This window comes from Triturus cristatus, chromosome 5_2, assembly GCF_964204655.1.
Source record: "Triturus cristatus chromosome 5_2, aTriCri1.1, whole genome shotgun sequence".
Taxonomy (NCBI): domain Eukaryota; kingdom Metazoa; phylum Chordata; class Amphibia; order Caudata; family Salamandridae; genus Triturus; species Triturus cristatus.
The window spans coordinates 636,153,051-636,166,920 of NC_140588.1; positions in this window are offsets into that span (position 1 = coordinate 636,153,051).

Sequence of the window (13,870 nt, forward strand, 5' to 3'; positions counted from 1 at the left end):
CACACCGGCTCTTTTTAGAGCCCCCAATATCTAAACACTTAAATCTGCATTTCATTTCATTTTGTTTTGTTTTTTTTACCGTACGCGTACGGTGAGCTTACCGTACGCGTACCCCGCGATTTTTTTTAAAATTAATAAATGTTTTTTTTGTACTTTTCTGTCCTTCTTTGACCCCCTTTCAAATGTTAGGGGGTCTGTAACTCTCTTCCTTGCCCCCTTTTCAAGTTATCACCCTTTTTTTTCTGAGTGAAACACACAAAATGGCGGCCGCCGCTTCCTGGTTTCGACCGATTCGAATGTTTACTAAGATCTAACAGCCAATCAGAATCGCGCTCGCGCACGTCACCGTACGCGTACGGTAAGCGCAACGTAAGCGCACCGTAAGCTGGCTCAGATATATATATTGATTTAAAGGCTATTTTCTCAGAATCTACTGAACAGATTTACACCAAACCTACAAAAGGCACTTCCTTGACATGTAGACTACCTCTCTGCCAAATTTCAAGGAACTCTGTTCAGCCGTTCGGGCTGTAGCTGTGTCTAAAGGTCCTATGGAAAAATGCATGGGAAAAACACGTTTTGGGACCCCCCTTTTATCTCAGCCCCCGCTTGATGAATCCCCCCGAGACTTTCAGGGTAGGAGCGTAGCGTAGCACCCCATTAGTTTTGAAAATTTCGCGAGGATTCGTCGACCGGCGCCAAAGTTATTCCAAATAGAATGTTGCGGTTTTCCTATGGAAACAGGGTCCTAACTATAACTACCTACTGGCGACCGCCAGTAGGTAATATATATATATATATTATCTACTGGCGGTCGCCAGTAGATAGTTATAGTTACAACCTAGTTTCCATAGGAAATCTCAAAATTCTATTTTGAATAACTTTGGCGCCGGTTGACGAATCCTCGCAAAATTTTCTATCCTGAAAGTCTCGGGGTGATTCGTCAAGCGGGGGCCGAGAAAAAGGGGGGGTCCCAAAACGCGTTTTCCCCATGCATTTTTCCATAGGACCTTTAGTCGCAGCTACAGCCCGAACGGCTGAACAGAATTACGTGAAATGTGGCAGAGAGGTAGCCATAAGGTCAAAGAAGTGCCTTTTGCATGTCTGGTATAAATCTGTTCAGTATTTCCTGAGAAAATAGCATTTAAAAGCATATCAATATCTATACGCGCGCACCGTGCGCGAGCGCAATTCTGATTGGTTGTTAGATGTCGGTAAACATTCGAATCGGTCGAAACCAGGAAGTGTTGGCCGCCATTTTGCCTCTCGCAGTCTGAGGGGGTGAAAAAAAAAGGTGGAGAACGTGAAAAGGGGGCAGAGTGGACAGTTCCTGACCCCCTAGCCTTGGTCAGGGGGTCACAGAAGGACCCCCAAGGGAGAAAAAAACAATGTTTTTTTTTTTTAATATCGCGAGGTGCACGCACCGCGCATGCACAGCACGCACTGCGAACCGTGGGTGCTCGGTGCGCTTCGCGCACCGAGCGCCCATAGCGCGCGCACGGTTTGCGAAGCGCACCGTGCACACACGGTGCACGCACCTCGCGATTTAAAAAAAAATAATAATAATTCACGGTGCGCGCACGGTGAAAAACCTGAAATTTTTTTTTTATAAATACATAACTTTAGCATTTAAAAAAACGTACAAATTCACTGAAAAAACCATAGGTTTCACACACGTTATAGTTACGAATTAGCATTTAAAAAACCTTGCAAATTCACTTAAAAAACCATAGGTTTCACACATGTTATAGTTAGCTGGAGATTTCACTCGTAAAAAACCAATGAAATTCCCCCGTTATAGTTAGTGCAGGAAACTATAACTCACGCGACCGCAATCCTCTGCTGATGACGTCAGATATTACATCACTGATGACATATGTGTCTTTATGAAAAATAAATATTTGTAATATATGTATAGCTAAAGATTAATGGAAGAAGACATGGGTAAATAAGTGTCTAAATACAGTGATGTAATATCTGACGTCATCAGCAGAGGATTGCGGTCGCATGAGTTATAGTTGCCTGCACTAACTATAACGGGGGAATTTCATTGGTTTTTTACGAGTGAAATCGTTGTCGACGTGGGAGAGCTAGGAAAGAATTTCCGCGGAATGCTGGTGCAGGGGATATTCACCTAAGTGTTCAGGTTAGGCCTTTGGAAGCAACTGTTTATGTTACCACTCCAGAAACCGAAACCAGTGATCCGAGGGCAGAGGCCCTGCAGATGGCACACAAGGTGGGGAGCCCAGTCGTGTGCATCGGCGGGGCAGCAAAGTGACAAGCACCACTACCCACAGAAAAGGTAACAAGGGCACTGAATAACACAGGATCTTCTCTTTGTATCTGGCAGGAGCAACAAGGTTAAAATGCCCTAGTTCCAAAATGTAGAATTAGTGCTACAACGGTCTTCAAGAGGACCTGTGATGGATGCCGCTTCTGCCTTCCGGAAACTGGAGGCGGCACAAGGGTCACGCGGTACTGTCATACTGCGGTGGGACGCACACTTGTTGACCTTTCATGGCACTGCTCCACACTTTGGGGACAACGCTTTCCATTAGCTGTGTTTACTGATGGCGTGTTGCGCCAGCCCGTCCATCAGCAGAGCACCTTTAGATCCAAACAGACTCTTCCACTCTCTCACCGGAAGTGAAACCAGGCCACGAGGACACATTCACAATTCAACAGCCGGGAATGCACTTTTCGGTTAAAAAAAACACATTCCTTCCTCCTAACTTTTTAAAAAAAATGACTCACTGAAGAACAGGGGCCAGCTTCGATAGGTAAACAGCCGTTACAACGATTTTCTTACTTCACGATACCATTACACTGCATGCATTACCACTCATGCGTTGTACATCGCAAAGTCTTTACTAAGCATTTTTTTAGAACGCATGGTCATTTACCACGCATGCCTTTACAACTAATTTTGTTGTAAAGGTATGTATGGTAAATGAACATGAGTTCTAAAAAAAAGATGTAGACGATCCATGTCGTTGTAAGGAAACAGAGGTTGTTCCGTTTCCTCACAAGGATGTGCACCACCCCTCAGAGATGACATGAAGCAGGAACCATGAGGAGAGAGGAACCACGAGGAGTGAGAGGTAAGGGGGAATGGGCAAGGGGTGGTGGTTACTTTTCCAGGGTTTAGGGTAGTGCAGTGGTGTTTGGGTAATGTAGGGGGTCGTGCTGAGGTAGTGCTTTAGGGTTTAGGGTAATGCAGTGGTATTGATGTAGTGTAGGGGGTCATGCTGGGGGTAGTGTTTTAGGGTTTAGGGTGGTGCAGTGGGTGTTTGGGTAGTGTAGGGGTCATGCTGAGGGTAGATTTAGTGTTTAGGTTAGTGCAGTGGTGTTTGGGTAGTGTAGGGGTTGTACTGGGGGTGGTGTTTTAGGGTTTAGGGCAGTGCAGTGGTGTTTACGTAGTGTAGGGGGTTGTGCTGGAGGTGGTGATTTAAGGTTTAGGGCAGTGCAGTGGTGTTCGGGAAGTGTAGGGGGTCGTGCTGGGGGCGGTGTTTCAGAATTAAAGGCAGTGCAGTGGTGTTCAGGCAGTGTAGGGGGTCGTGCAGGGGGTGGTGTTTCAGTGTTTAGGGCAGTGCAGTGGTGGTTGGGCAGTGTAGGGGGTCGTGCAGGGGGTGGTGTTTCAGGGTTTAAGGCAGTGCAGGTGTGGTCGGGCAGTGTAGGGGGTCGTGCAGGGGGTGGTGTTTCATGGTTTAAGGCAGTGCAGTGGTGTTCAGGCAGTGTAGGGGTATTGCTGCAGTGGTGTTTCAGGGTTTAGTGTAGTACAGTGGTGTTAGGGTAGTGTAGGGGGTCTTGCTGGGGGTGATGTTTCAGGGTTTAGGGTAGGGCAATGGTGTTCGGGCAGTGTAGGTGGTCGTACGGGGGTGGTGTTTCAGGGTTTATGGCAGTGCAGTGGTGTTCGGGCAGTGTAGGGGATTGTGCTGGGGGGTGGTGTTTTAGGGTTTAGGGCAGTGCAGTGGTGTATGGGCACTGTAGGGGGTCATGTGGGGGTGGTGTTTCAGGGTATAGGGCAGTGTAGTGGTGTTCGGGCACTGTAGGGGGTCATGTGGGGGTGGTGTTTCAGGGTATAGGGCAGTGCAGTGGTGTTCGGGCACTGTAGGGGGTCATGCGGGGGTGGTGTTTCAGGCTTTAGGGCAGTGCAGTGGTATTCGGGCAGTGTAGGTTGTTGTGCAGGGGGTGGTGTTTCAGGGTCGTGTTGGAAGTGGTGTTTCAGGGTTTAGGACAGTGCAGTGGTATTTGGGCAGTGTAGGGGGTCGTGCTGTGGCTGGTGTTTCAGGGTTTAGGGCAGAGCAATGGTGTTTGGGCAGTGTAGGGGTCGTGCTGGGGCTGGTGTTTTAGGGTTTAGGGCAGAGCAATGGTGTTTGGACAGTGTAGGGGTCGTGCTGGGGCTGGTGTTTCAGGGTTTAGGGCAGAGCAGCGGTGTACGGGCAGTGTAGGGGTCACGCTGGGGCTGGCGTTTTAGGACTTAGGGTAGTGCAGTGGTGTACGGGCAGTATAGGGGGTGGTGCTGGGGCTGTCATTTCAGGGTTTAGGGCAGTGCAGTGGTGATCGGGCAGTGTAGGGGGTTGTCCTGGGGTTGGTGTTTCAGGGTTTAGGGCAGTGCAGTGGTGTTCGGGCAGTGTAGTGGGTCGTGCTGAGGGTGGTGTTTCAGGGTTTAGGGCAGTGCAGTGGTGTTCGGGCAGTGTAGGGAGATGTGTTGGGGTTGTGTTTCAGGGTGTAGGGCAGAGCAGGGGTGTTCAGGCAGTGTAGGGGGTCGTGCAGGGGGTGGTGTTTCAGAGTTTAGGGTAGTGCAGTGGTGTTCAGGCAGTGTAGGGGGTCGTGCAGGGGGTGGTGTTTCAGTGTTTAGGGCAGTGCAGTGGTGGTCGGGCAGTGTAGGGGGTCGTGCAGGGGGTGTTGTTTCAGGGTTTAAGGCAGTGCAGGTGTGGTCGGGCAGTGTAGGGGGTCGTGCAGGGGGTGGTGTTTCATGGTTTAAGGCAGTGCAGTGGTGTTCAGGCAGTGTAGGGGTATTGCTGCAGTGGTGTTTCAGGGTTTAGGGTAGTACAGTGGTGTTAGGGTAGTGTAGGGGGTCTTGCTGGGGGTGGTGTTTCAGGGTTTAGGGTAGGGCAATGGTGTTCGGGCAGTGTAAGTGGTCGTACGGGGGTGGTGTTTCAGTGTTTATGGCAGTGCAGTGGTGTTCGGGCAGTGTAGGGGATTGTGCTGGGGGTGGTGTTTCAGGGTTTAGGGCAGTGCAGTGGTGCATGGGCACTGTAGGGGGTCATGTGGGGGTGGTGTTTCAGGGTATAGGGCAGTGTAGTGGTGTTTGGGCACTGTAGGGGGTCATGTGGGGGTGGTGTTTCAGGGTATAGGGCAGTGCAGTGGTGTTCGGGCACTGTAGGGGGTCATGCGGGGGTGGTGTTTCAGGCTTTAGGGCAGTGCAGTGGTATTCGGGCAGTGTAGGTTGTTGTGCAGGGGGTGGTGTTTCAGGGTCGTGTTGGAAGTGGTGTTTCAGGGTTTAGGACAGTGCAGTGGTATTTGGGCAGTGTAGGGGGTCGTGCTGTGGCTGGTGTTTCAGGGTTTAGGGCAGAGCAATGGTGTTTGGGCAGTGTAGGGGTCGTGCTGGGGCTGGTGTTTTAGGGTTTAGGGCAGAGCAATGGTGTTTGGGCAGTGTAGGGGTCGTGCTGGGGCTGGTGTTTCAGGGTTTAGGGCAGTGCAGTGGTTCTTAGGCAGTGTAGGGGGTCTTGCTGGGGTGGTGTTTCAGTGTTTAGGGCAGTGGTGTTCGGGCAGTGTAGGGTGTCTTGCTGGGGGTGGTGTTTCAGGGTTTAGGCAGTGGTGTTCGGGCAGTGTAGGGATTCTTGTTGGGGATGGTGTTTCAGGGTTTAGGGCAGTGCAGTGGTGTTCGGGCAGTGTAGGGGGATGTACTGGGCTGGTGTTTCAGGGTTTAGTGCAGTGTAGTGGTGTTCGGGCAGTGTAGGGGGGTCATGCAGGGGGTGGAGTTTCAGGGTTTAGGGCAGTGCAGTGGTTTTTAGGCAGTGTAGGGGGTCTTACTGGGGGTGGTGTTTCAGGGGTTTAGGACAGTGGTGTTCGGGCAGTATAGGGGGTCTTGCTGGGGGTGGTCATTCAGGATTTAGTGCAGTGCAGTGGTGTTCGGGCAGTGTAGGGGGTCTTGCTGGGGGTGGTGTTTCAGGGTCTAGGGCAGTGGTGTTCGGGCAGTGTAGGGATTCTTGCTGAGGGTGGTGTTTCAGGTTTTAGGGCAGTGCAGTGGTGTTTCGGCAGTGTAGGTGGTCGTGCTGGGGCTGCTGTTTCAGGGTTTAGGGCAGTGGTGTTCAGGCAGTGTTGGGGGGTCTTGTTGCGGGTGGTGTTTCAGGGTTTAGGGCAATGGTGTTCGGGCAGTGTAAGGGGTCATGTTGGGGCTGGTGTTTCAGGGTTTTGGGCAGTGCAGTGATGTTCAGGCAGTGTAGGGGGTTGTGCTGGGCGTGGTGTTATAGGGTTTAGAGCAGTGAAGTGGTGTTCGGTCAGTGTAGCGGTCGTGCTTGGTGTGGTGTTTTAGGGATTAGGGCAGTGGTGTTGGGGCGGTGTTGGGGGTCATGATGGGGTGGTGTTTCGGGGTTTAGGTCAGAACAGGGGTGTTCGGGCAGTGTAGGGGGTCATGCTGGGGCTGGTGTTTCAGGGTTTAGGGCAGTGCAGTGGTGTATGGACAGTGTAGAGGGTCGTGCTGGGGCTGGTGTTTCAGGGTTTAGTGCAGTGGTGTTCGGGCAGTGTAGGGGGTTCGTGCTGGGGCTGGTGTTGCAGGGTTTAGGGCAGTGCAGTGGTGTTAGGGCAGTGTAGGGGGATGTACTGGGGTGGTGTTTCAGGGTTTAGGGCAGTGCAGTGGTGTTCGTGCAGTGTAGGGGGTTGTGCTGGGGGTGGGGCTTCAGGATTTACTGCAGTACAGTGGTGTTTGGACAGTGTAGGGGTCATGCTGTGGGTGGTGTTTCAGAGTTTAGGGCAGTGCAGTGGTATTCGGACAGTGTAGGGCGTCCTGCTGGGGGGTTGTTCCAGGGTTTAGGGTAGTGCAGTGGTGTTCGGGCAGTGTAGGGGGTCATGCTGGGGCTGTTGTGTCCGAGTTTAGGGCAGTGCAGTGGTGTTCAGGCAGTGTACGGGGTCGTGCTGGGGCTGGTGTTTCAGGGTTATGGGCAGAGCAGTGGTGTTCGGGCAGTGTGGGGGAATGTACTGGGGTGGTGTTTCAGTGTTTAGGGCAGAACAGTGGTATTCAGGCAGTGTAGGGGGATGTGTTGGGGGTGGTGTTTTAGGGTTTAGGGCAGAACAGAGGTGTTCGGGCAGTGTAGGGGTCGTGCTGGGGGTGGTGTTTCAGGGTTTAGGGCAGTGCAGTGGTGTTCGGGTAGTGTAGGGGGATGTACTGGGGTGGTGTTTCAGTGTTTAGGGCAGAACAGTGGTATTCAGGCAGTGTAGGGGGATGTGCTGGGGGTGGTGTTTTAGGGTTTAGGGCAGAACAGGGGTGTTCGGGCAGTGTAGGGGGTCGTGCAGGGGGTGGTGTTGCAGGGCATAGGGCAGTGCAGTGGTGTTTGGGCAGTGTAGGGCATGGAGTTTCAGGGTTTAAGGCAGTGCAGTGGTTTTCAGGCAGTGGAGGGGGTCTTGCTGGGGGTGGTGTTTCAGGGTTTAGGGCAGTGGTGTTCGGGCAGTGTACGGGGTCTTGCTGGGGTGGTGTTTCAGGGTTTAGGGCAGTGCAGTGGTGTTCGAGCAGTGCAGCGGGTCTTTCCTAGGGATGGTGCTTCAGGGTTTAGGGCAGTGGTGTTTGGGCTGTGTAGGGGGTCTTGCTGGGTGTGGAGTTTCAGGGTTTAGGGCAGTGCAGTGGTGTTTGTACAGTGTAGGGGGTCGTGCTGGGGCTGGTGTTTCAGGGTTTAGTGCAGTGGTGTTCAGGCAATGTAGGGGGTTTGTGGTGGGGCTGGTGTTTCAGGGTTTCGGGCAGTGCAGTGGTGTTCGGGCAGTGTAGGGGGTCGTGTTGGTGCTGGTGTTTCAGGGCAGAGCAGTGGTGTTCGGGCAGTGTTGGGGGGATGTACTGGGGTAGTGTTTCAGGGTTTAGGGCAGAGGAGTGGTGTTCGGGGAGTGTAGGGGGGTCGTGCTGGGGCTGGTGTTTCAGTGTTTAGGGCAGTGGTGTTCGGGCAGTGTAGGGGGTTGTGCTGGTGCTGGTGTTTCAGGGTTTAGGACAGTGCAGTGGTGTTAGGGCAGTGTAGGGGGATGTACTGGGGTGGTGTTTCAGGGTTTAGGGCAGTGCAGTGGTGTTCGTGCAGTGTAGGGGGTCGTGCTGGGGGCGGGGCTTCAGGATTTAGGGCAGTGCAGTGGTGTTTGGACAGTGTAGGGGGTCATGCTGGGGGTGGTGTTTCAGAGTTTAGGGCAGTGCAGTGGTGTTCGGACAGTGTAGTGGGTCTTGCTGGGGTGGTGTTTCAGGGTTTAGGGCAGTGGTGTTTGGGCTGTGTAGGGGGTCTTGCTGGGTGTGGAGTTTCAGTGTTTAGGGCAGTGCAGTGTTATTCAGGCAGTGTAGGGGGTTGTGCAGGGCAGGTGTTTCAGGGTTTTAGGGCAGTGCAGTGGTGTTCAGGCAGTGTAGGGGGTTGTGCTGCGGGTGGTGTTTCAGGGTTTAGGGCAGTGCAGTGGTGTTCGTGCAGTGTAGGGGGTTGTGCTGGGGGTGGGGCTTCAGGATTTAGGGTGGTGCAGTGGTGTTTGGACAGTGTAGGGGGTCATGCTGGGGGTGGTGTTTCAGAGTTTAGGGCAGTGCAGTGGTGTTCGGGCAGTGTAGGGCATCCTGCTGCGGGGGTGTTTCAGGGTTTAGGGTAGTGCAGTGGTGTTCGGGCAGTGCAGGGGGTCATGCTGGGGATGGTGGTTTCCGGGTTTAGGGCAGTGCAGTGGTCTTCAGGCAGTGTACGGGGTCGTGCTGGGTCTGGTGTTTCAGGGTTATGAGCAGAGCAGTGGTGTTCGGGCAGTGTAGGGGGATGTACTGGGGTGGTGTTTCAGTGTTTAGGGCAGAACAGTGGTATTCAGGCAGTGTAGGGGGATGTGTTGGGGTGGTGTTTCAGGGTTTAGGGCAGAACACGGGTGTTCGGGCAGTGGAGGGGGTCTTGCTGGGGGTGGTGTTTCAGGGTTTAGGGCAGTGGTGTTTGGGCAGTGTAGGGGTTCGTGCTGGGGGTGGTGCTTTAGGGTTTAGGGCAGTGCAGTGGTGTTCGAACAGTGTAGGGGGTCGTGCTGGGGGTGGTGTTTCAGTGTTTAGGGCAGTGCAGTGGTGTTCGGGCAGTGTAGGGGGATGTACTGGGGGGGTGTTTCAGTATTTAGGGCAGAACAGTGGTATTCGGGCAGTGTAGGGGGATGTGCTGGGGTGGTGTTTTAGGGTTTAAGGCAGTGCAGTGGTTTTCAGGCAGTATAGGGGGTCTTGCTGGGGTGGTGTTTCAGGGTTTATGGCAGTGCAGTGGTGTTCGGACAGTGTAGCGGGTCTTGCTGGGGTGGTGTTTCAGGGTTTAGGGCAGTGGTGTTTGGGCTGTGTAGGGGGTCTTGCTGGGTGTGGAGTTTCAGTGTTTAGGGCAGTGCTGTGTTATTCGGGCAGTGTAGGGGGTTGTGCAGGGCAGGTGTTTCAGGGTTTTAGGGCAGTGCAGTGGTGTTCAAGCATTGTAGGGGGTTGTGCTGCGGGTGGTGTTTCAGGGTTTAGGGCAGTGCAGTGTTGTTTGGGCAGTGTAGGAGTTCTTGCTGGGGGTGGTTTTTCAGGGTTTAGGGCAGTGCAGAGTTATTCAGCAGTGTGAGGGGTCATGCTGGGGCTGGTGTTTTATGGTTTAGGGCAGTGCAGTGGTGTTTGTGCAGTGTAGGTGGTCGTGTTGGGGGTGGTGTTTCAGTTTTTAGGGCAGTGCAGTGGTGTTCGGGCAGTGTAGGGTGACTTGCTGGGGGTGGTGTTTCAGGGTTTAGGGTAGGGCAGTGGTGTTTGGGCAGTGTAGTGGGTCGTGCTGGGGGGGGTATTTCAGGGTTTAGGGCTGTGCAGTGGTGTTTGGGCAGTGTAGGGTGTCATGCTGGGGGTAGTGTTTCAGGGTTTAGGGCAGTGCAGTAGTGTTTGGGCAGTGTAGGGAGTCGGGTTGGTGTAGTGTAGTGGGTCTTGCTGGGGTGGTGTTTCAGGGTTTAGAGCAGTGGTGTTTGGCAGTGTAGGGGGTCTTGCTGGAGGTGATGTTTCAGGGGTTAGGGCAGTGCAATAGTGTTCGGGCAGTGTAGTGGGTCTTGCTGGGGGTCGTGTTTCAGGATTTAGGGCAGTGCAGTGGTGTTCGGGCAGTGTAGGGGGTCGTGCTGGGGCTGGTGTTTCAGGGTTTAGTGCAGTGGTGTTCAGGCAGTGTAGGGGGTTTGTGGTGGGGCTGGTGTTTCGGGGTTTCGGGCAGTGCAGTGGTGTTCGGGCAGTGTAGGGGGTCGTGTTGGTGCTGGTGTTTCAGGGCAGAGCAGTGGTGTTCGGGCAGTGTTGGGGGGATGTACTGGGGTAGTGTTTCAGGGTTTAGGGCAGAGGAGTGGTGTTCGGGGAGTGTAGGGGGGTCGTGCTGGGGCTGGTGTTTCAGTGTTTAGGGCAGTGGTGTTCGGGCAGTGTAGGGGGTTGTGCTGGTGCTGGTGTTTCAGGGTTTAGGACAGTGCAGTGGTGTTAGGGCAGTGTAGGGGGATGTACTGGGGTGATGTTTCAGGGGTTAGGGCAGTGCAATAGTGTTCGGGCAGTGTAGTGGGTCTTGCTGGGGGTAGTGTTTCAGGATTTAGGGCAGTGCAGTGGTGTTCGGGCAGTGTAGGGGGTCGTGCTGGGGGTGGTGTTTCAGGGTATAGGGCAGTGCAATGGTGTTTGGGTAGTGTAGTGGGTCTTGCTGGGGGTGGTGTTTCAGGGTTTAGAGCAGTGGTGTTTGGGCAGTGTAGGGGGTCGTGCTGGGGGTGGGGGTCAAGCTGGGGGTGGTGTTTCAGGGTTTAGGGCTGTGGTGTTTGGGCAGTGTAGGGGGTCTTGCTGGAGGTGATGTTTCAGGGTTTAGGGCAGTGCAGTAGTGTTCAGGCAGTATAGGTGGTCGCGCAGGGGCTGGTGTTTCAGGGTTTAGGGCAGTGCAGTAATGTTCGGGCAGTGTAGAAGGTCGTGGTGGGGCTGGTGTTTCAGGGTTTAGGGCAGTGCAGTGGTGTTTGGGCAGTGTAGGGGGTCGTGCTGGGGCTGGTGTTTCAGGGTTTTGGGCAGAGCAGTGGTGTTCAGGAAGTGTAGGGGCTCGTGCTGGGGTGGTGTTTCAGGGTTTAGGGCAGTGCAATGGTGTTTGGGTAGTGTAGTGGGTCTTGCTGTGGGTGGTGTTTCAGGGTTTAGAGCAGTGGTGTTCGGGCAGTGTAGGGGGTTGTGCTGGGGGTGGGGGTCATGCTGGGGGTGGTGTTTCAGGGTTTAGGGCTGTGCAGTGGTGATCGTGCAGTGTAGGGGCTCGTGCTGGGGTGGTGTTTTAGGGTTTAGGGCAGTGCAGTTGTGTTGTGCGAGACCTAAAAAGCATTGCACCAAGATGGCTGAGAACACTTCCTGGATTGAAGTGTTGGCTGCTAATTAGAGCCAAGCTTGTGCTTGTGTAGGTAGGTCCCGTCCAAATATATAAAGATTTTTTTCCTTAATATCTCGAAAAGTACTGAACGGATTTACACCATTTAAAAATGGTCGCTTTATGAACCAAGCACTACCTTTTTGCCAAATTTGGTATAACTCCGTTCAGCAGTTTCAGCTGTAACCGTGTCTAAAGTTTCCTATGGGAAATTGATTTTTTTACCTCTATTTTTTTAATCTTTCAGGAACTACTGAACGGATTTACACCATTTAAAAAAAATGTCCCTTTCTGAACCAAGGGTTACCTTTTTGCCAAATTTAATGTAATTCCGTTCAGCAGTTCGGGCTGTAGTCGTGTCCAAAGATTCCTATGGGAAATAACATGGAGAAAATGCGTTTTGGGAACCCCCTTTTTACTCGGCCCCCACTTGGCAAATCCTACCAGGATAGGAGCTGACCGGAGCAGGACCAACGTTTTGAAAATGTCACGAAGAATCGTCAACCGGCACCAAAGTTATTGGGAAAAGAAAAAACGCTTTTTCAATAGAAACAAGGTCCTAACTATACCTACCTACTGGCAACCGCCAGTAGGTAATATGACACATTTATGAACTAAAAATATTGTAAATAATTTCTCTCAAAATAGTAAACATTTCTAAACACAAAAAATGATAAAGTAATTAATAATTACAATAAACAACAATATAATAATTATTAAACATACACTGTAATCAATAGCAGGGAAAGGATGGACTTTAGAGGGCTTAGATTCACTATTACGAATGAAGTCTTAGCAACAGTAGGGAAAGTGTTAGACTTCAGAGAGGTTGGATTTACTATTCCCACTCCAGTCTAAGCAAACATAGGAAAAGAACTGGACTTTGGAGGGGGTTAGATTTACTATTCTTAGTCCAGTCTAGGAAGCAGTATAGAAGGTTGAACTTCGGAGAGGTTAGGTTTACTATTCTACTCTTGTCTAAGCAACCGAAGGGAAAGTGTTAGACTTTGGAGGGTTAGATTTACTATTCCCTCTCCATTCTAGTAACTGTAGGAAAAGCGAAGGACTTTGGAGAGGGTTAGATTTCCTATTCTGACTCCAGACTCAGCAGAACTAAGAAAAACTTTTAACTTGCTCAAGGTACAATCCTTGTATGATCAGGTTCTAATTATAAACATGATCTATTAGGGTATCCTTGTGAATACTTCAGCTTCCTTTGTTTAACTGTTCATGTCATCAAGTACAAACAGTTTACTGCACCAATATTTGCGATACGTTTAAAGTTCTATACATGCGTCATAATATCAAGTGACCAACAGTTTTCAGTATTTCACTATTATCAAGTGAGCAACAGTTTTCAGGCAAACACAACAGTTAGTGAGCAACAGTTTTCAGGCAAACACAACTGTCAGAAAGGAACATGCTGCAAGAAACAGGGATAATGTTAGTCTTTATTTCTCAACAGGGAAAAGATTCACAACTTCACTCAAGGTAAGTTATGGACACTTGGTATATGTTCTGAATGCGCTGTAAACAAGTGGCGTTTTGTATACCCTATGTTGTGCTAATGCTTATCTTTCCTCCCGTCTTAGATATCAAGGCATAAAGGAGACTCAGTTGGAGCCCAGGAATCAAATCACAGGTGTAAAGAGTGACCAGGACAAGCATCCTCTCATGTGAGTCTCACAGCAAGCAATTTCCAGAAGATGAGCACGGACTTAAATATTGACCATGCCCAAAATGGCCACCACTTCTTGCAAGTCTTTAGTCTTGTAAGAGTTTGAACACTATTTCTATTCTTTCCCTCAATTCTTAGTTTTCATGCATGCACAAAGAATGCTTGGTAGAGCCTTATAAAGTACATGCTATTTATGGGGCAGGGGTGCTCTGGGTGCATTTAGTTTTATTGATATGTGCCCCCTGGAAGAGAAACTCTCTGGTGAGGTGGTGGGCTTGTGGGGCTGACAGAATCTGATGATCTCACGAGTCAATGGGGGCAGATTTACCTGTGGTTCATGAATGTAAAATGTGATGTCAGTGGTGTACATTGAGATCACTATTCCTCTGGTCATGAAGTTGAGGCCCTTATATGCATGATGTTGCCTGAGGGTAGCCGCTAGAGGCTCCATAGCCAAAGGAAACAAAAAGGGCGATAGTGGCCACCCTTGTTGTGTCCCACAGATGATGGAGAATGGATTGAACAACATTTCATTCAGCCATACGGGTGGTAGCCAGGGTATAGAGGAGCTTTATCAGGCCCATATATCGGGAGCTGAGGCTCATTTACCCCAGTAATGGAAAGAGATAGGGCCAATTAAGGAAGT